The sequence below is a fragment of the Triticum dicoccoides genome, chromosome 3A (assembly GCF_002162155.2).
Source record: "Triticum dicoccoides isolate Atlit2015 ecotype Zavitan chromosome 3A, WEW_v2.0, whole genome shotgun sequence".
Taxonomy (NCBI): domain Eukaryota; kingdom Viridiplantae; phylum Streptophyta; class Magnoliopsida; order Poales; family Poaceae; genus Triticum; species Triticum dicoccoides.
The window spans coordinates 107,275,122-107,296,332 of NC_041384.1; the positions used below are offsets into that span (position 1 = coordinate 107,275,122).

At 43.7% G+C, this 21,211-nt stretch overlaps 2 long non-coding RNA genes across 3 annotated transcripts; one reads left to right on the forward strand and one right to left on the reverse strand.

Annotated features, from left to right (window-relative positions):
- Positions 1-7,461: 7,461 nt before the first annotated feature.
- On the reverse strand, positions 7,462-15,338 carry LOC119267424. The gene is made up of 2 exons (XR_005132443.1): positions 14,894-15,338; positions 7,462-7,585 (listed from the first exon to the last, which is right to left on the reverse strand). It is a non-coding gene; the product is annotated as an uncharacterized LOC119267424 (long non-coding RNA).
- On the forward strand, positions 13,355-14,823 carry LOC119267423. 2 transcript variants are annotated; one of them, XR_005132442.1, is made up of 3 exons: positions 13,355-13,694; positions 13,941-13,998; positions 14,107-14,823. It is a non-coding gene; the product is annotated as an uncharacterized LOC119267423 (long non-coding RNA). The 2 variants fall into 2 exon arrangements; XR_005132441.1 differs by lacking the exon at positions 13,941-13,998 and having other exon boundaries at positions 13,356-13,694.
- Positions 15,339-21,211: the final 5,873 nt, after the last annotated feature.

Consider the following 21,211-nt stretch of genomic DNA (forward strand, 5'->3'; position numbering starts at 1 on the left):
CGGTTGGCTGCTCAGAGTTAGTGCACGGCTTTTGTCGTTTGAGAGCAACCCACCTCAAAGCCTTTGAGAGAGAATTCCTTGCGAGGATAAAGCCCTAAACACCCAGAGCCAAAGAGTGTTAGGCATCACTTAAGTCTTCATGTCTGTGTGATCTGAAGACTTATTACACTTGAGGACTGTGAATCCTCAAGCCGGTTAGGCGTCGCGTTCTGAGCATCCAAGAGTCATTATGGATCGCCAGTGAACGAAGTCTGTAAAGGTTTGGAAGTCTACCTTGAAGACTTACCAGAGTGATTGGGCGAGGACTGGGTGTCCTTAGCTCAAGGGGAATAAGGTGAAGACGAGGTCTTCTGAGTTGAATCTCAGCCTCCCTAACCAGACGTACAGTTGTCACAGCAACTGGAACTGGTCCAATAAATCATTGTCTTCAACGAGTCACTGGTTTCATCCTTCCGCTCCCTTTACTTACTGTTGGTCCTTGTGAAGTCATTGTATGATTGCTTTATCTTTTGTCTTCACTGAGTGACTGCTTGTTCTGATTGACTTCACAATATCTTCCTACCTGATCTTTACTGCCTAACTGCTATTAGTCATTGTGCTTTTACTCCATTGAATACTTGACTATGGTTTGCCTAGTGTAGTCTACCTTCCGCTGCATGGTAATAGGTTTATTTCTATCGTTTGTCTTCGAAATCTCCATGTTTTGAAGACTTTCATAAAAATCGCCTATTCACCCCTCCCCTCTAGTCGATCACTAGCACTTTCAGGAGTTCATGGTTGCATCGAGTCTGTACAACAACATTCCTCGGAGGTAGACCTAGGCTCGCCGGTGTCGGCTCTAACCCAAAATTGAGGTTTGCAACATCGCATACAAGATGGGGGTAAGCCTATGAAGGAAACGAGAAATATATGTGCATGTTACTGATAGAGGAATCACCTTAGAGGACGTTAAGTCATCTCAGCACATGAAATAATTGGGAGAAGATTTTTCTAAACATAGAATATCAATTTATTATCTATAATAAGGTATAGTGCATATTATTATTATTAATTTGGAGATATTCTAGGCATTTTTCAAGCGTGGCATCCTTTGTAAAACAGAGAGTTTTATACTCTGGGTGACGCCGTGTTTTGCCTGAACTTGTGTCAAGTTGGACACCGGTATCACTATATAAACTAGCCAAAATAAACATAAAAAAACTACAAGTTATTGTGGCACCAAAACTCATTCTCTCTTTGAATTATAGGGTTTAACATGTTATCGCATGCTTTGATGGCGAGCATATGATTTTCAGTATGCCTCGCTCCATGTCCTGTGTAGCTTCATCTTGCCGGCCACTCAGCCCCTAACTGATGACTTGCCTCTGATATGTTTGGCTCCGTGTCTACCGTTGCTTTGCGTCACCGTCTTAGTCCGACTTGCAGCCCCTAACTCACCAGTTACTCAACTTCGTGTTCAACATCGCTTCCCGTTGTTGTCTGCCATGTGCTCGTTGATGCGTCTAATGGAGTTTCATGCCGCTGTCCACTCCGCCTCGTGGACCTTAACTCACTACATACTCATCTCCTGTTTTCGGCATCACTTTGCGTTGCCATGGCTAAGAATTCCCATGTCCCATATTATAGTTATGCCGAAGCATGGCTAAGAATAATGTGAATATTAAATATCCCCAAAAAGGTGTGAAAACATAGAATAATAAAACTTGAATATAGGTAACAGAATAATGCTTATCAGGGGAATGATACATCTAATAACATACACTAGCTATTTTCTAGCATAAAATAATAACTTGTATCAAAAGTATTGTAGATAATTGACAGAATAAAGTCTCTAATCAATTAAATTCAAAACGGTCAAACTACTTGCCTTACAAGCAGTGGCGGGGGCAGGAATGCGTATAATCTGATGTTGGGGAGGACCGGCTGCAGGCAACCGTAAAAATATATCACTGTTCATATGCATAATACAAAGGAAATTAGGATGTTGGGGAGGGCCCGGGCCCTGGCTGGCCACCCCCCTGCCTCCGCCACTGCTTACAAGGTTGGACTTGGTACTCCCTCCGTTTCTTTTTAGTCTGCATATAAGGTTTGGTTAAAGTCAAGCTTTGTAAAGTTTGACTAATTTTATATTAAAAAATATAAACATTGACAATATGAAATCAATATTATCAGATGCATCACAAAATGTATTTTCATACTATATAGTTTTAACATTGTAGATGTTCATATTTTTTATATAAATTTGGTTAAACTTTATATAGTTTAACTTTGACCAAATCTTATATGCAGAGTAAAAAAGAAACGGAGGGAGTATTTGCATGCCAAAACTCGGTGTCTAAATTCCCCCCACATCGTCGTCCACTCCTTCATGTTCCCTGAGTATAGGGAAAAAAAATCTTATACGACCAGCTACGTGAGACCCGTTCCGATTCATGACACGTGTTAATACAGATCTCAAAGCACCAGTCCTCGTTTACGACCGAGCCGAGCCTTGATCCTTATTCCCACCCGAAGCTGTCTAGGTTCTGCACGACCTCTGCGGCAGCGGGCGGCGGCGGCAGCGGCTGCTGCGACGGCAGCGGCGAGGCGGCGGTGGAGACGGCGGCAGCGGCTGTGACGGCAGCGGAGGCCGTGCGGCGGCGAGTACGGCGGCGGCGACAGCCGTGCGGCACGACGATGTGTTCTCCTTGCGAGCTGCCTGTTCAGATGCTCCGACAGGCGGTGCAGTTAGTCACTGCGAGGAACATCAGGAACTCTTGTCGACGGCGGCCGCGCGGCATGATGGCGCTTCATCCTCGCAGCAGGCACATCGGTCACACTGTGTGGGGATTGATCTCTTTAGTGTCGTCAGTTTTACAATTTTCTGTCCTTGCAGTATATACATCAACGACTGAACAATAAGTTAACATATGGTTGCAGGCTGATAATCTGAATTCATAACTAGTATAGTATGTGATAAAATTGTTCCACAGAGGAATGTGCCTTCAATCTTTGGGAGTTTCAACTTTCGAACTCATCATTTGAACGATAAGCCACTGAAGATATTAGAACAGAGCGATTTAGAGCTCCTAAGCAAACAATAGGTCCAATTGAAAAGAGATCAAAATATGCGCTACAGGAAGCAAAGAGAGACAAGAAAAAGGTACTGCAGCAAAAGTTTTCCCATGTTATAATTTCTTATGTGCGAATAAGTAGCCAGGTTCCACCAATAATTTCTTGTCAATTGGATTTTAGATAAGGTGCCAGTACATGAAGGTTCCAGCAAGTTGGTTCCATAATGCGAGTTAGCTCGGCATGTCAGCTAATGTTGATATGTATTTCTTCTCCAACTTAAAACTACAGCGGATTATTGTGATATTCTCAAATCTTACAATTTTCTTGTTGGCAAACACAAGGTGTGTTATGTTCATGTAAGTTGTTGCTTACAAATGGCACAAGTGGGAGAATAATACTGTAAATACCACAGATTTTATTCAGTAAGTGTACAGAAAATTCATTTATACAACAAAAAGCTCCACATTCTCCAGGAGAATAAACTTCAGAAAACAACAACAAAGCATAAGTAAACTTGACTAATTACATGGTGACAAATTGCAACTTCTTACACCACAATCGAGTTTACAGTGACCAGCACTGCTACCAAAATCACTGCGGCAATTATACATCAGACACATCCATCTTCACATCCATATCCCTCGATACAAAATAGATCGATCCTCATAGAGTCCGATGGACGACCTGGAATTTGTAGCCATGAACAACTTTGCGGCGTCGTGGAGAGGCTGGACGGGTAGCCGACATGCCTGCTGCGAGGATGACGCGCGGCCGCCGTCGATAAGAGCTCGTGCTGTTCCTCGTCATGACAAACTACGCTGCGTGACGGAGTATATGGACGGGCAGCCTGCGCACATGCCGCGAGGAGGACACGCCGTCGATCTTGCCGCACGGCGGCCGGCGGCCGGTGGCGGCAAGGAGAACGCGCCGTCTTGCCGCACGGCGGCCGCCGGCGGCGACCAGAGGTCGTGCAGAACCCTAGACTTACTGTGGGATTAATAATGGCCGGTTGAAAAACAGAATTAAGGCTCGGCTGGGTCTAATCGGGTACTACTGCTTTGAGATAGGTACGGACATGTGTCATGAATCGGAACGGGTCTCACGTAGCGAGGCGTACGGCCTGGTCGTATAAGATTTTTTTTCCTGAGTATAGAGTGTCTCACAAACGTACCATGGCCACTATCAATATTAATCACTTAACAACCGCGTGTAAACATTAGATGCAAAAGGATTAATCACATGATGTGGTGCATAAAGAGCGGTATATTCAACCATCGCAACGAACTACTTGAATTGAGCTCCGTGCAACGATATATTTCAAACTAGAACAATACCATGGGTACGTCTTTGAGCGAACAAAAAACACCGTTTGTTTTTTCTCGAAAAGAAAAAACGTCACTAAAGTATATAAATATTGTTGTTTGCTCGCCTGCCATGTCGGACATTGTCTCGTAGCCCCTAAAGCATAAATTGTCCGTCCACATGACGAAACGTTACTTCACGCCTCCAACCACTCTACCCAAAGCCCCAACTAATCATATACTCCATCCGTCCCAAAATATAAGAACGTTTTTAACACTAGTGTAGTGTTAAAAACGTTCTTATATTGTGGGACGGAGGGAGTGCCGTATACCACATCTCTATGAGTGGCAGAGTGCTCCCGATCGTGCCACATAGACCGTGATTAACTCACCACCTGCTGGTCTCTGTTCGGCGTTGCTTCGCTTGCACTAACAAGTATCCAAGGCATCAATGATATTTCAATGGTGCGGGAAAGGAAAATCATTTGCAGGAGGTGATACATTTAGTGTCCAAAGAAAAAGCGCCTATGGATGTACCAGATAGTAGCCTCGCTATGCCAGACCTTGTTGCCAGGCAACCAGTAGCTGCCTCAGCGCCTTTGTCGATTGCACTACCATCGCCAATTCTAAAACTAAAAATTAATGCGAGGACAAAAAACATAAAAGTATCGTTCCTAACCATGTAACCATCACTAAGAAAGATGTGAGAGTGAGAAGCACATGCGATCGTATAGTGGTCACAAGGATGAAGCTAGCCCATACGCAGTGCATACGTGTCTGGGTGTGGTGCGCGTGTAGATGAGCTACACATAGACATGTCGATCATGACGCCTACCTTGGCCTTCAACCTGATACGGCGGTCACATCCGTCGGGTACGTATGCCTAGCGTACATACGTCTGACAAGAAAATCCTGAAGTTGGCGGTGCAAGAGCAGCATGCATAGGGTGGCAGAAAAATAAGGTGATAGAGATTGTGTCGGTCATACTTCCTCACTAATAAGTTTTGTCTCGATACACGATATATACTCAAGTGAGCTTCCGTACTACTCACTCCGTCCCATAATATAAGAGCGTTTTCAAAATTACACTAGTGTCAAAAACGCTTTTATATTATGGGACTGAGGGAGTACTTATCATTTTCTGATCATTTCACCCCGCGCCGTGTGCCTCGGGATGCAACTCCGCGATGTTGAACCGTCGGTTTTCTTTCTTTTCTCATCGTGTGGCTAGGTTAATTTCATGACCTGCCTAAATTTGAAAATTAAAATTAGAGCATGAAAATGGAACTGTTTTCACTTGAAGAATTTAGGGTAAAAAGAATGACTTAATTTAGTACTGTAGGTTTGTTATTGGAGAACTATCGAGCCCTTGATTGAATCTCAAAGGAAGAAAGACAAGGGCAGACGACCGAGAGCGGTCCATGTCGCGGGCGCAAAGGGAAAACCCGCGTCGTCAGCGACAGGGGGGCAAGCCCGAAAAAGGGTTCTTTCCGGCGGCGAACCATACGGCGGCGAGCACTAATTCGTGCTGAGGTCCGGAGAGGATGCATGGCGCGTGGGGTGGTGGTGGGATTAGGCAGAGGTGGCCCGCCGGAGCAATGGATTTCTGGAACGGAGGTCTCTACGCGCGAGGAAACAGAGGGGAGCGGCCAGAGCTGCCAAAATCAAGGACACCGTGGCGGCAGCGGCATTGAGCGGAGAGGAGAGACGCGTTCATTGCCGGCGAGGGCTAGAGCGGCGAAGCGCGGCGGGCGAGCGCGGACGCTCCACCTTGAATCGAATTGAGGAGGTGAAGGAGGAGAGAGACGGAGTCGAATCGAATTAGCTGCGCGGGGACTGGAAAAAGGGAAAATGCGCGATCTTTGTGCTCCGTACTGCAAATCTGCAATTGACGGCGGGGAGGTGCGCGAGGATTTGAGTCGCTGGAGTCGAAGGTCCCATACGTCGCGGAAGGAGAGGAGGTTGAAGAGCGGGGTTAGCGGTGGCGAAGGCCTAGTGATTGGGAGACGCTGGCCGGCGGCGGCAAGGAAAAATCGTGGTGAGTGAGCCGTGGATGTGCACGCACGCAGTCCGGGCTGGCTTTTCCGACGTGGAGACGAGGAGCACAAGGGCAGCGGCGGATCTGTGGAACTGGGTGGAGAGGGAGGATGCGAAGCGAGTCAGGCTGGTTGTCGGCGAGGGAGCAGAGCAGAGCAGAGGGCGGTTGAGGAGAGGCACTCACGCATGCATGCTGGGTTGAGCAGAGCAGAGCAGGCAGCAGGGACGGTTCTCCACTTGGTGGCGTGGCAAGGAATTTGTGCATGCTGAAGCAACCGACGCTGGATGAGAGAGGAGGGATTGAGTCGCCGCCGGAGAGGAAGGCCGGCGGCCTGCAAATCCGACTCCGTGGACATTCGGGGCTGCTGCTTTTCCTTGGTTAATTAGCGGTGCGGCGCGGCGTGGAAAGGAATCATAGAGAAAAATGGACTTGGTTCTGTCTTCTTGTCGTCATCATGCTAATCGTGTTTAAGCTTGGTGTCGTTGCGTTTCTTTCTTTTTCTTTGTTGGGTGCGGGTGCTCCACCGACCGACCCACCCACACTCTAATCCACACATGCGAGCATCTGCTGCCGCACGTCCAGCGGAGTCCCGAATGCGTCGACGCAGCATGTACGCGCGGTTCCACTCGGTCTTCTTGCTTGCCCTCGTCTTCTCTCTGGCCTTGTTCCTCCTGCTGGTGTTCGAGCTTGCATCCCCTCACCTGTGCGAGATCATCCAAGCATACTACGCGGAGGAAGGGCACCACCAAGTGGAGATCACCGGCATCGACGTGCTTGCGCCTCAACCTCGCCGCACGCGTCGTCAGCCGCTACCAACGCCATGAGATGTGCGTGACTGACTGGGAGGCCGACGTCTGGCATGACGGGACACACCTTGGCAGGGCTTACTTCCCCAAGACCTGCCTGGAGAAGATGACAGAAGCGGCGGTGATGGCCACGACGTCGACGGAGCTGGCCGGGCTACGCATCGCCAACGGGACGATGCCTCAGGTCGAGATGACACAGTTTATCCATCTATTGTTCGTGTTAGAGAGAATCGAGAGAGAGGAGCGAATGGAAAACAGATATATGAATGAACAGTTATTCTATTGATTGAAGATTGGGGTATTTATACCCAGTTTACAAGGCGGTTACAAAAGGAGGCAGTTGCCAAAAGTGGCACCGACATAGCAGTGATTAATAGTTAATTAACCTAATTAATTAATTCCTAACACTCCCCCTAATCAATGCTTGTCTTTGTGAATATACATCATCTTGATAGACTCCTCCTAGTATGTATTTGCCTTGAACGTTCATCATCTTCATTTTAAAATTCTCCTCCAAAAACCCTGTGGGAAAAATATGAGGAGAATAGTGCAGATATGTTGCTAAAACTCCTTTAAACCCAGTGAAAAAAATAATAAGGAGAAAATGATGCAACATATAATGATTATTGTCTCTTGATAACTCATATGATAAAAACCTTTGAAGAAGGAGAAAAATCATCGATGAGTTTAGAGAACAATTAATATGTCTTGAGTACTTTCTTTAAAAACCCCGATAGGGAAAAAAGAAAGTATGACATGCCTCGTTAAAAACCGTTATGAGAAACTTTGAGAGAAAACTCATAAAGGAAAAGAGTGCGATTATATATGCCATCGAAAACTCCTTTAAAACCCAATGGGAAAAATATAAGGAGAAAATGATATGACATATATGAACACTTGTATCTATATTGTCTCATTAAAAACCTTTTATGAGAAACCATTAGGGAAAAACTCGTGAAGGGAAAAAGAGTACAATATATGTAATCTGATGTTTGTTAACAGGTTATACTTTGGGAGATTACTCCCCCTGAACTTTGCAAATCTGGAGGATGTCTCATATCAATTACATTGACATGATCATGACATTATGAATAATATGTCGGTTTTTCCAATATTTTGTTTGCAAACTATTTCATCACTTTTCTATAATTCATGAGGATAAGTGATCTCGAGCAATGTGCTTTGTGATATTGCTCTTCATATAACCTGTATGTATTGAGTAATACAAGTGGTAGCATCTTGATAAATCAAATTATGTTACTCTGATGAATCTCAACCACATGGTTTTGAGTGTGGTTAATCATTCTGCTAAGCCAACCATATTTTCAATGCCTTTAGATAAAGTAATTATGTCAGAATGATAAGGGGAAGTAGCCATTAAATTCTATTTATATGAATTCCATAAGAAGGCTATTCCATCAAAATCAGTCATTGATATGGCTTTGTTGGGATCAAGTAAAGAGCCAATATCATGGTCAAATCTTGATTTTCCTGATGGAATTGTTCAAGATTTATTATGAACTTGAGATATAAGTTAATATTCCTCATATCGACCATATACGTTTTGTTGGTGTGATATATCCACATTGAACTTCTCAAATATGTTTTGGATATATGTAGACTGATATGTATTCTTGAGAGAATGCTCAAGTTGTAAACTTAAGCTAAATTTGGTTTAATCCAAATTTTCCGCCTTGAGATGATTTTGTATATGTTTAGGTCTTGTATAGACATTGATGATGAAGTCATCGATATACACTAAGTGATATAAGGAAAACAAATTTTGGATTTCCTTATTAACACAGAAGCAATCATCATTCTTTGAGTAATCCCTTTGAAGAAGGAACTCATTTCGTCGGTAGTACCATATGATTTCCGACTATTTCAAGTCATAGAGTGACTTTGAAGTTTTACACAAAACATGCTACGATTTATCTTTGGATTCGGAATTTTAAGCCCTTCAGGAACTTTAAAATAGATATCCGAAATGAGTGATCCATATGAGTATGTAGTCACTGCATCCATTAACTGCATGGTATTATTCGTACTGCCTATGATATTTAGTATCGAAACATAATTCCACTAATACCAGAAGGGTATGTCACATCGTGATCGATGTCGGATCTCTGCGTGAACCCTTTTGCTACAAGCCTCGCTTTCTCACCACCTCATTGACTTTGTCTATGAATGAGAAGTTTTTAGTATTCCATATGGAAGATACTTATGAGGAGTAGGTATTACTACAGTAAATACCACTCATTTGTTGAGCGAGTGCTATCCTTCATTACTTGCTTCCTTTTTATGTGAACCAATATGAGTGCAAGAGGCACTCTACCATGGATTTTGGTTCTGGGCCCAAAAGGTTTTAGCAATTTGAGAAGAAATATATGTCGACAAATGTAGTCTTTAGTTTATATGATCCTGATGGAATCATTGAAGTTTGTGGATAAAATATGTACTCCTTTTTAACTCCTTGTGATTTCCTACAACAAATGGAGTCAAGGTGTTTCGATGTCCCGGCACCAAAACATTTGTGCACCTTTATGCCGGGCATTGGATGATGAGCATCCAGTGAGGTGTCTTTCAACTTGATGTTGAATTACATTTACTAGTTGAGGATGTGATTTCCTCTGTTTCCGTGGAAGCATATGAGAAGTTATATCTCGTATTGTCAGATATTCTCCCCTCTTGCTCTCATTTGGGGAGAAGAGTGGTTTATCAGGTACCTCCACTCTTCTGACACTTTACTGCAGGAATATATAATTTAGTAACACCTTGTCATCAGTAAATGTATGTGGCAGATTTGCAATGTGTTGCAAATATATAATTCTCTAAACTTCTAGTTCAGATTCTTTGAGACGTGGATATAAGGATTGAATGTCAATAACATTTCTAATTTATTTTTTCGGCATTCTTTGTGGTACTTATCTCCCCCTAATGCCGAAAATATCCTTATTGCTGATGCAATCAGCGTACGGACTATGAATAATTTTGATTGACGGATAAATTATTATTCCTCACATAGATCCCCGACTTTCTGTGAGTGCCCATTGATGTATGCTGGAGTGGTGATATCGGTATGTAACCGAATTATCGCAGATGGGAAATACTTTGTTGATTTCCACGTAGTTACTACAAGGGGAAAGTAGTATGAAATGCAGTTGGTATGATTTAGATCATACTTACGGTGTGTAAGGCCGTATGTGTCCAGCAAGAGGCTGGTAAATTTACAATTCTTTAAGATTGGTCATGTAATTCATTTCACTATCTTTGATAAGAAATTTAGTTAAACCATTCTGGGTATGTACATAGAGTACAAAAATATAATCGGACATTGCTTGTGAAATGATTTCAATGACATTGTCCATTCGAATGGGTTTTTCAATCCTGTTTTCAGGAGAATTTGCTCCTACTTTGATAAGTTGAGCAATTTATTTAGTAAGATCATGCATGTTTGTGTGTGATAAGAGACACACTTGAAATCATTTTATAAATGTTCCTATGAGTACCATGAAGTATCTAAATAATTCCACATAATGGTTAACTAATCCACATATGTCTTCTTAATGTATTCAAGGAAGATTGAGTGGCTCATTTAGAATTTTAAGGTGAGAGTGCCTTAAAACTGATTTCCCCTATGGCACATGTAGTGCGCGTAAAATCTGATGATTTGGGATATTTTGCAACTTGTTAAGTTGTGACCAACAGAATTGTCAATAATTTTCTAATCATCCCCAAACCAGGATGGATAAGTCTATCAAAATAGACATTTAATTTATTAATATTTAGAAAATTATTTCGTACGCAACAATACTAAGTATGAATTTAACCATGCTATCAAATTTATTAAATATTGTATCCAAGTGATGGGATATTGAATATCCTACTACATGTAGTAGTACAAGTACAGGTTAATGCTATTTTTGGGAATAATTAGGAGATTACCTAAGGTCTTCGATATTATTGAGTGCAAATGAGTTCATCCTCCATTTTCTGGACTAGATTTTGGTCCTCCTTCTGATGAAGATTCTGAGAACAATTCTTTACCAGAATCTGGTTGTTATTTGCAAATTTTCAAATTTATCCCATTGAACTTATTGGCCTTTTAATAAATTTGTGGTGTGGTTCGACCATATGTTTGAGGGTTTGGTAATGATAGATACAATATTTATATAACCACGCATCTGATAAACTTGAGAGTTGTCTTTTGATCACTTGAAAATGACCGATTCTTATTAAGAGATAATTCCGTCTTTGGTTGTCTATTAGCCTCCACTTTACTTCGAATTCCTCATAGTTCTATTTTGTGACAACTAACTTGCATACTATTCTCGATACTAGCATGAATTTTAAATTATGGTATAACACCCATTGGGTGAATCTGATGATTTTAAGAAATTCCATGTTTCTTCATCGTAAAAATGGTAGTACCATCTTAAGAGGAGGTAAATTGTATAAGGAATTTTCAACCGGATCTGCATATGAAAATATTTGATCACGGGATCTCAACTTGAAAGTTGATTAAGTGACAGAATTGTGAGTTGCGGTAGACTTGAGGTCTTGAAAACGAATGGGTGATCATTCGTGATGTGCTCATGGCATCATGTTTATCTTAAGGGGAATATCCAGGGTGAATAAAAATTCATCCATTATGTACTTAGTTTGAGAACTAAGTGAAGTTGGTGACACATAAAATGCATATGAACGTTGCAACTTTAGAGTCACCGCCAAAAATATAGACGTTGCATGTTTAACATTGATTAGTCACTATGAATACATTACCACAATGTGATGTGGACATTGCAAAAGTGTTGAGACACTCAATCGTTGCTATAAATTATGGGATCCATCTTGATGGATGAACGACACTATAATTATAAATAGTGACATAGGCTCCATTGCCATGTATTTTACCAATGTAATAGAAAATAATCACCATGGTATGCAAATATTTGCGTAATTTTCTATGACATATTCAAGCAAAATGGGGCTTAAATTGTTGATAGCACCCCCAAAAATACCATTTCGGCATACATCAAGTGTGCAAGAACAATATTTACTATGAGAGTAAATCACTCTAGTGAACAACAACAAATGCTTCAGAGGAGCCAATTTTAGAACAACTGATGCTTTATAACCATATGTGTAGACCTCAATTTATATAGAATAACACTTTGAAGATAATCACCAATTTGGTGTAGATCTCGCAGTAATAGAAAACATAGTCTGACTTTTGTCAATAGATGTTCATAATTCTATTACCTTATGTTATGTAAAATGTATGAAATCACTTTGAAGGTAATCATCTGTCAGAGTGACATGATGTAGACCTTACAGTAATAGTGGATAATCTGCAAATTTCGCAGTAGATGCCAGTATTACCTTATGATATCTTGAGATAGTCACATCTAATATTAATTTGGAAGAGCACGTTGAAGGTAGTCATCTTATCAAAATGATAAGACGTAGACCTCACAATAGTGATGGATAATCTGCAAATTGTGCAGTAGATGCCACCAATACCTTGTGATTCACAAATAATATTTGAGTCGGTCATATTAAGCATGACACTTCATAATTCTTATTTGAATTTATGTCTGCGTTTGCAAGAAAAATATGTTTCTGTTGCAAACTTATAGTTGTTGTCCCAAAACGCATGTCATAGGGAATATTTGTGGTAAGACATCGATGATATCTTAAATTCAAAGGAATATAGTCTGGAATTTAAGCAAACCATTATTTTGCAATAGTATTACAGAGGTAATACATATGGACCAAAAAAAATTATATACATACAAATATATGAAGACATGAGGGCTTCACAAGACAATTTTACACATTGTAAAATGGTGTATAATTAAGTTGTATGAAATTTAGGATGAACTGAGGTCAACCACATACATTTTTCTATAGCCGAGGGCTTAGATTGTAAACTACGATAACCATAGGGTTAAATTGTTGAAAAGAGTAAGTTCGAGTACTAAACAGCAAAGTCCATTGGCCTAATGGCCCGGTTCTAAAATGTAGCAAGCCAGAGGGCTAAACGGCAGAGACCTGTTAAACTGTGGTTTACACAGATATTTTAAGGGACTTATACTAGATTAGGCTCGAATCTAAGGGCTGAATTGAAAATCCACCAAAGAGATAAGAAATCCCCAATTTCTTCTCCCGTGTGTGCTTCCTGGCCACTGGTAACTGCCGCCGCTCAGTGCGAACCGGCCGGTAGTTGCGCCACCGCCGCTGCTTGGGAAGCGAGGCCGTGTCGCACAGCGCCTGAGGGCACCGCCATGCGCAGGAAACTGTGCCGCACCGGAGTACGTTGGCCGCCCACTCGCGTCGAGCGCCGATGATCTTCGGGTGCGGTTGCAGCGCCTTAGGTGGTCGCTCGGACGAGCGCTGGAGGATGCCGCTGGGAAGGCCGGGGGCCTCTAGCCCCAGGTGCCCTCGTGCCAGGGGAAGCAGCGTCGGGCCGGCGTTGAGAACTTCGGCGTGGAGGTTAGTGCGTCTTGTGTGCAAGAGCAAAAAGAATGGAATATGGTCACCTGATGATGTAGCAATTAAGATCGAGAGTTTGGTGTTTGTATAAATTAATGCTTCATCGTCTTGGAGAAGGGGCGGCCCAGATCCTCGTTATTTTTCATGTGATCCCCTTTTCTCTTCTTCTGTTCTTGGCCGAACTTGGTGTTTCGTCTGTGAGGACGATTTTTCTCCTCAATCCTCTGTCTTTTTTTTTTTTGGCAGTTATTGGTATGGATTTTCGATCGAGTGATCCTGGATGCCAACGCCCATATCCTTTTCTGTGCGTCTTCCTTGTGTAATTGAAAATTGTGCCCAATTTCAAGTTCTGATGTTCCTGCTTGGAGTATGATAAATCCGCTAAATTGATTGATTTTCTGTCCTTTGGCAGAGTGTGTTCGAGGCTTCCAATTCTTGAATCGATGGAGGCTGGCGCTGCGTTCTTCCATCGGTTCTTCTTTCTTTGTAGTTCACGATTGATCAATTCTTCGTGAGATTCGTGTGAGCGCATATACATACAGGAGAAAAACAATTCATTGTTAGATTATTAATTGATGATTGCAAGAAGACAAGATCAATCAATCAATCTCCCTGATTAGTTTCTTTCCTTTTTGTACGAGGAACATCTCGTCTTCGCCGTGAATCGCGTGGTGGCCGAAACTCTAGTAGCCAACTTCTCCAGACTTCTCCAGTCATCGTCTGCGGCAATTGCAGATCGCCGGAGTGGCCTCCTCTGGCCATAGAGAGGCCTTGCCGTTTGCCGCCGCTGTCGTCGGCAGTCATGTGGCGGATTGAAGCGCCGGAGGGCGCCGCTTCGACGCGCCTACAGAGGAGGGCGTCGTCAACCATGGGGTGCCTCAGCCGCCTGCATCGCGCGCTGGTGCTGCGCCGCTGGAGCGCTGTCGAGGCCGAGGGTCCTCGTGTCCTTGGGGCCGGAGGGAGGGTCAGGGACGGTGGAGCCGTCGAGTTCTTGGCCTAATTGCTCTCTGGAAGAGGCGTGCGTGATAACGTGTTAGAGAGAATCGAGAGAGAGGAGCGAATGGAAAACAGATATATGAATGAACAGTTATTCTATTGATTGAAGATTGGGGTATTTATACCCAGTTTACAAGGCGGTTACAAAAGGAGGCAGTTGCCAAAAGTGGCACCGACATAGCAGTGATTAATAGTTAATTAACCTAATTAATTAATTCCTAACAGTTCGGTGATGACAGGACGATCGGGCAAACAGGATGGCACTGGCTATGGTGCAAGGCCACGTTGGGTGGGCAGCCCCCCTCCCCGTGCCGCATCCACCATCTCACCCTGGCAGAGACTAGTGACAGGAGGTTCTCTTTTCGTCCGCGAAAGTGATGCAGGTCGTTTGATATGGTGCCGCGCGCTATGTGGGACTAGTTCTTCACCGATGAGTTTAATTACATCGGGTCCTATTTTCTTTTTCTTGGCAGCCGAGTTCTAGTAGTACTTCTAAATAAGCTTATCATCTTGCAGCATGTGTGTTATTTTTGGGACCGGTTTTTCTTTTTTCTCTTTTCTTTTCTTTTTTTGCGCCGAGGGGCCGGTTTTTTTACAGAGGAGTGCATTTTTCAAAGTGCGTGAACAATTTTGGAATGTCACATAAAGATTTTTCTTCTTTTAACTGTACAAATATTTTCTAGAAGTTGAGCGAACATGTACTTACATTTTTTTAATGTGTGATGAACAATTTTTAAAAAATTAACTAAATTATTTTTGACATAATAGTTTAGTAGTAGTATTTTCCAACACAAACACGGAAGTAATAAAAAAGAACGGAAAGGAGACCACCTAGCTACTGGACCGGCTACTGCCGGCTCTCTGCAGGTGACACGGTCTACTGTCTCGCATCAAGCGTGACATAGACGCGGCCCAGTGCACTTTAGGCCGACCAGTGCTCGGAGTGGGACGCCCCTTTTTTTTGTTTTTCTTTCATTTTTATTTTATGTTTATTTTCTTTTTACTGTTTATGAATCCCAGATTCAAGGATTCCAAAAAATTGTCTGAATTCCAAATAACTATCATGAAATAAAAATATGTTTTAAATTTCAATAAAAATCACGAATTTGAGAAAGGGTCACAGATTACAAAAAAATGTTCTGATTTAAATAAATGCATATCAACAGCGATATCTTTTCAGCAATGCAATAAAATTAATGTGTGCTGGAGGAAGCGATATCATTGATGATCTAAAACTCAACTTCTATTACATTGCTGAAAAGGAGTCGCTGTTGAGATCATGGTTGCCGGATCTTGACTCTTGAGCATGCCGTGGAACGGGGAAGGAGCATTGTCCCATAATAACCTGGCTTCTTCAGATATTATAGCTACTCCCTGCGATCCAAATTAGTTGCAGCTTTAGTACAAAGTTGCGACAATTAATTTGGATGGGAGGGAGTAGCTATAGTTTAGCAACACTGGTCTTTTTTTTCTTTCTTTATAATAAATCGTACCATGCATCAGTATGCTTTTTCTTGGATTAATGTTGCCTTTTGAGGTGATGGGTGGTGGTGATGTTGTATGAGACAATTTCCGTTGGCACTTGCAAGTTCGCTCCAAATTCACGGGTTCTCTACACTCCAAGTTCAGACATAATGCATTTAAGTTTGACACAAGCAACAAGATCAAGACAATGTACAGTAGATAATAGTGTGATAGAAGACTACTGACTCTTAATTCCCATGAATGATGTGACTGAATTCGCAATTTCCATGAACCAATCCAACGGAGGCCAACAGGAATGTTACCTCGGATCACCTACGGTCATGGCCCTGACGAACATGCGTGGGACTGAACATCTGAACCATCCTCCACCGCGACGATCATGGTTCTTGTAACCGGCGCGTCATGGGTCACGGTCGCTGGCGCCGGCGACCTCACCGGCTGTTCGGGATGGTGCTGCGTGCAGCGTGCTGGTCACTGGTCAGGCCCTACCGCAAGCAGGAGTGCCTGATGATGGAGCTGGGACCGAGTCACGCTCGTACACGTTGATCGTCCCTGAAATTGAATCCTACTCGTCCATCCATCGCTGACCGTGTCCTACTCCCGTTGCGCTAGTTACCAATCCATATATGCCCTCTCCAACAATCACAGAACCACACGTACGAGCCAACTTTACTTTTCGCCGTCGGAGCAAAATTCGCGCGCCGGTCATCCTAATACCCAAATCAGCGATCGCCCGGCCAGAAACTCGCCGTAGTGCCGTTCTGGTAGCATGGAAAGAGTACTTCTGTCATGGAACCAAGTCAGCCTGAGCCTGAGGAGTTCTCGACTGCCACCGCGGGCGAGGTGCTAAAACCAACGGAGGCGCCATCCGATAGTGAAGGATGCCCCATATGCTTGGGTCAAGAGAAGGTCACGGAGACCGCTTGGATGAAGACACCGTGCGGACACATCTTCCATGGACGGTGCGTGGAGAGGTGGCTCAAGATGAAGGGAAGTTGCCCCATGTGCCGGCGCCAGCTTTCGGTACCGCATGTTGATACAAAACAAGATGTTCCATTTATACATCCCTTTGAATTGATGGCGATAGAGTCAATGCGGAGGTTTCCTCACATATTCCCAGATCCAGATGGATTTTTCTCAATGTATACGCAAGATATGTTTGAAGGCCATTGAAGATGATGTTGCCATGTACATTATGCTTTCGGTAGCTTTATATATATGAGACCAGTGCTAAGAATGTTATGTAAAGTATGGATATCTTCACTTTTAAACAAATAGAACACGTGCTTTCCGAATGCACCAGAATTTTCATGTGAGAATCCTATATACCTAAAAAATCATCACACTATCTTATTTCTCTTGACAGACAGCTTATCCACATCAGCAGCACTACAACATCGGCGCTTTATTAGAGCTTTACACGCGGGACCCAGCACTACACATAACAGCCACGTTAGCTTTCAGTTACTGCCGAGAGAGGCTACCCACAGACGTATCTTTCCGTCATTCAGCCCAACCCATCGCCCCCACTTTCCTCTCTCTATATTCCAACGCACCGTCCCACCCAAGATCCCGTCTCAGACCCCATGCATGACCGATGGGTCGGCTCCCCTGTGTCCGCTACACTCTAAAAAGCCATAGCAACCTCACACAAACCTACTGTTTCATCCTCTCTGCAACATATTATTTTCCGCCGGCTCACTTTGTCTTCCATCTCCAGCGGTACCCCCCCACCCGGGCAGATCTGCTGGGAGTTGCGATACGAGGCGCGCCTACGCTGCCACGACTCTTTGGAGAGGCGCGGAGCTCGCAGAAGAGGGACGAGGGGAAATGGGAATTCTTATGTACATCTACTGCAGGGCAGATGTCGGATCACGGCGGCATGGCACCGCGGAGTTTCGACGATGGGCGCGCGTGCATGGACACGCGTGGGATGGTGGCGTTGTCTGACGCCATGGTGGCGTCGACGGCAGGCCTGGCAAGGTTGGTGCGTCAGGACCTGCTCTGGAGATGGATCAGTGGTTGGTGGTGGCGGCGGCCTCTAAGAGTGCGCCAGACCAGTGTGTGACCCAATCCCAACATTGTGGCTTGGTTGGGGCATCCGGCTTTGGATGTTAGGATTTGGTGCGATGTATGTTTGGTATTATGTTCGGACATTTGTTACCCCTTCATCAAGGTGATAGGAGTAGCGACAGATGTGTTGCTAAGATGATGGCTTCAGACATATTGATGTATTATTTTGTAAGGTCCTTGTGAATAATTAATAATATGGCTGCATGCACCGTCCAGATGCAGAGGCCGGGGGTATATCTGTTGGGAAACGTAGTAATTTCAAAAAAAACCTACGCACACTCAAGATCATGGTGATGCATAGCAACGAGAGGGGAGAGTGTTGTCCACGTACCCTCGTAGACCGAAAGCGGAAGCGTTATAACAATGCGGTTGATGTAGTCGTACGTCTTCACGACCCGACCGATCAAGCACCAAAACTACAGCACCTCCGAGTTCTAGCACACGTTCAACTCAATGACGATCCCCAGACTCTGATCCAGCAAAGTGTCGGGGAAGAGTTCCGTCAGCACGACGGCGTGGTGACGATCTTGATGTTCTACCATCGCAGGGCTTCGCCTAAGCACCGCTACAATATTATCGAGGATTATGGTGGAGGGGGGCACCGCACACGGCTAAGAGATCTCAAGGATCAATTGTTGTGTCTAGAGGTGCCCTCCTGCCCCCGTATATAAAGGAGCAAGGGGGAGGGGCGGCCGGCCATGATGAGGCGCGCCAGGGAGGAATCCTACTCCTACCAGGAGTAGGACTCCCTCCTTTTCCTTGTCCAAGTAGGAGAGGGGGAAGGAAGGGAGAGAGGAGAGGAAGGAAAGGGGGGGCGCCGCCCCTTCCTCCTTGTCCAATTCGGACTAGGGGGAGAGGGGGCGCGCGGCCTGCCCTGGCCGCCCCTCCTCTTCTCCACTTTAGGCCCATGAGGCCCATTAACCCCCGGGAGGTTCCGGTAACCCCCTGCTACTCCGGTTTTATCCGAAACTTCCCCAGAACACTTCCGGTGTCCGAATATAGCCGTCCAATATATCAATATTTATGTCTCGACCATTTCGAGACTCCTCGTTATGTCCGTGATCACATCCGGGACTTCAAACTAACTTTGGTACATCAAAACTAATAAACTCATAATATAACTGTCATCGAAACCTTAAGCGTGCGGACCCTACGGGTTCGAGAACAATGTAGACATGACCGATACACGTCTCCGGTCAATAACCAATAGCGGAACCTGGATGTTCATATTGGCTCCCACATATTCTACGAAGATCTTTTATCGGTCAGACCGCATAACAACATACGTTGTTCCCTTTGTCATCGGTATGTTACTTGCCCGAGATTCGATCGTCGGTATCTCAATACCTAGTTCAATCTCATTGCCGGCAAGTCTCTTTACTCGTTCTGTAATACATCATCTCGCAACTAACTCATTAGTTGCATTGCTTGCAAGGCTTAGGTGATGTGTATTACCGAGAGGGCCCAGAGATACCTCTCCGATAATCGGAGTGACAAATCCTAATCTCGAAATACGCCAACCCAACATGTACCTTTGGAGACACCTGTAGAGCACCTTTATAATCACCCAGTTATATTGTGACGTTTGGTAGCACACAAAGTGTTCCTCCGGCAAACGGGAGTTGCATAATCTCATAGTTATAGGAACATGTATAAGTTATGAAGAAAGCAATAGCAACATACTAAACGATCGGGAGCTAAGCTAATGGAATGGGTCATGTCAATCACATCATTCTCCTAATAATGTGATCCCGTTAATCAAATGACAAGACATGTCTATGGTTAGGAAACATAACCATCTTTGATTAATGAGCAAGTCAAGTAGAGGCATACTAGTGACGTTTAGTTTGTCTATGTATTCACACAAGTATTATGTTTCCGGATAATACAATTCTAGCATGAATAATAAACATTTATCATGATATAAGGAAATAAAATAATAACATTATTATTGCCTCCAGGGCATATTTCCTTCAGTCTCCCACTTGAACTAGAGTCAATAATCTAGATTACACGGTAATGATTCTAACACCCATGGAGCTTTGGTGCTGATCATGTTTTGCTCGTGGAAGAGGCTTAGTCAACGGGTCTGCAATATTCAGATCCGTATGTATCTTGCTAATCTCTATGTCTCCCACCTATACTAGATCCTGGATGTAATTGAAGCGTCTCTTGATGTGCTTGGTTCTCTTGTGAAACCTGGATTCCTTTGCCAAGGCAATTGCACCAGTATTGTCACAAAAGATTTTCACTGGACCCGATGCACTAGGTATGACACCTAGATCGGATATGAACTCCTTCATCCAGACTCCTTCGTTTGCTGCTTTCGAAGCAGCTATGTACTCCGCTTCACATGTAGATCCCGCCACAATGCTTTGTTTAGAACTGCACCAACTGACAGCTCCACCGTTTAATGTAAACACGTATCCGGTTTGAGATTTAGAATCGTCCGGATCAGTGTCAAAGCTTGCATCAACGTAACCATTTATGATGAGCTCTTTGTCACCTTCATATACGAGAAACATATCCTTAGTCCTTTTCAGGTATTTCAGGATGTTCTTGACCGCTGTCCAGTGATCCACTCCTGGATTATTTTGGTACCTCCCTGCTAGACTTATAGCAAGACACACGTCAGGTCTGGTACACAGCATTGCATACATGATAGAGCCTATGGCTGAAGCATAGGGAACATCTTTCATTTTCTCTCTATCTTCTGCATTGGTCGGGCATTGAGTCTTACTCAATTTCACACCTTGTAACACAGGCAAGAATCCTTTCTTTGCTTGATCCATTTTGAACTTTTTTAAAATTTTGTCAAGGTATGTGCTTTGTGAAAGTCCAATTAAGCGTCTTGATCTATCTCGGTAGATCTTAATGCCCAATATGTAAGCAGCTTCACCGAGGTCTTTCATTGAAAAACTCTTATTCAAGTATCCCTTTATGCTATCCAGAAATTCTATATC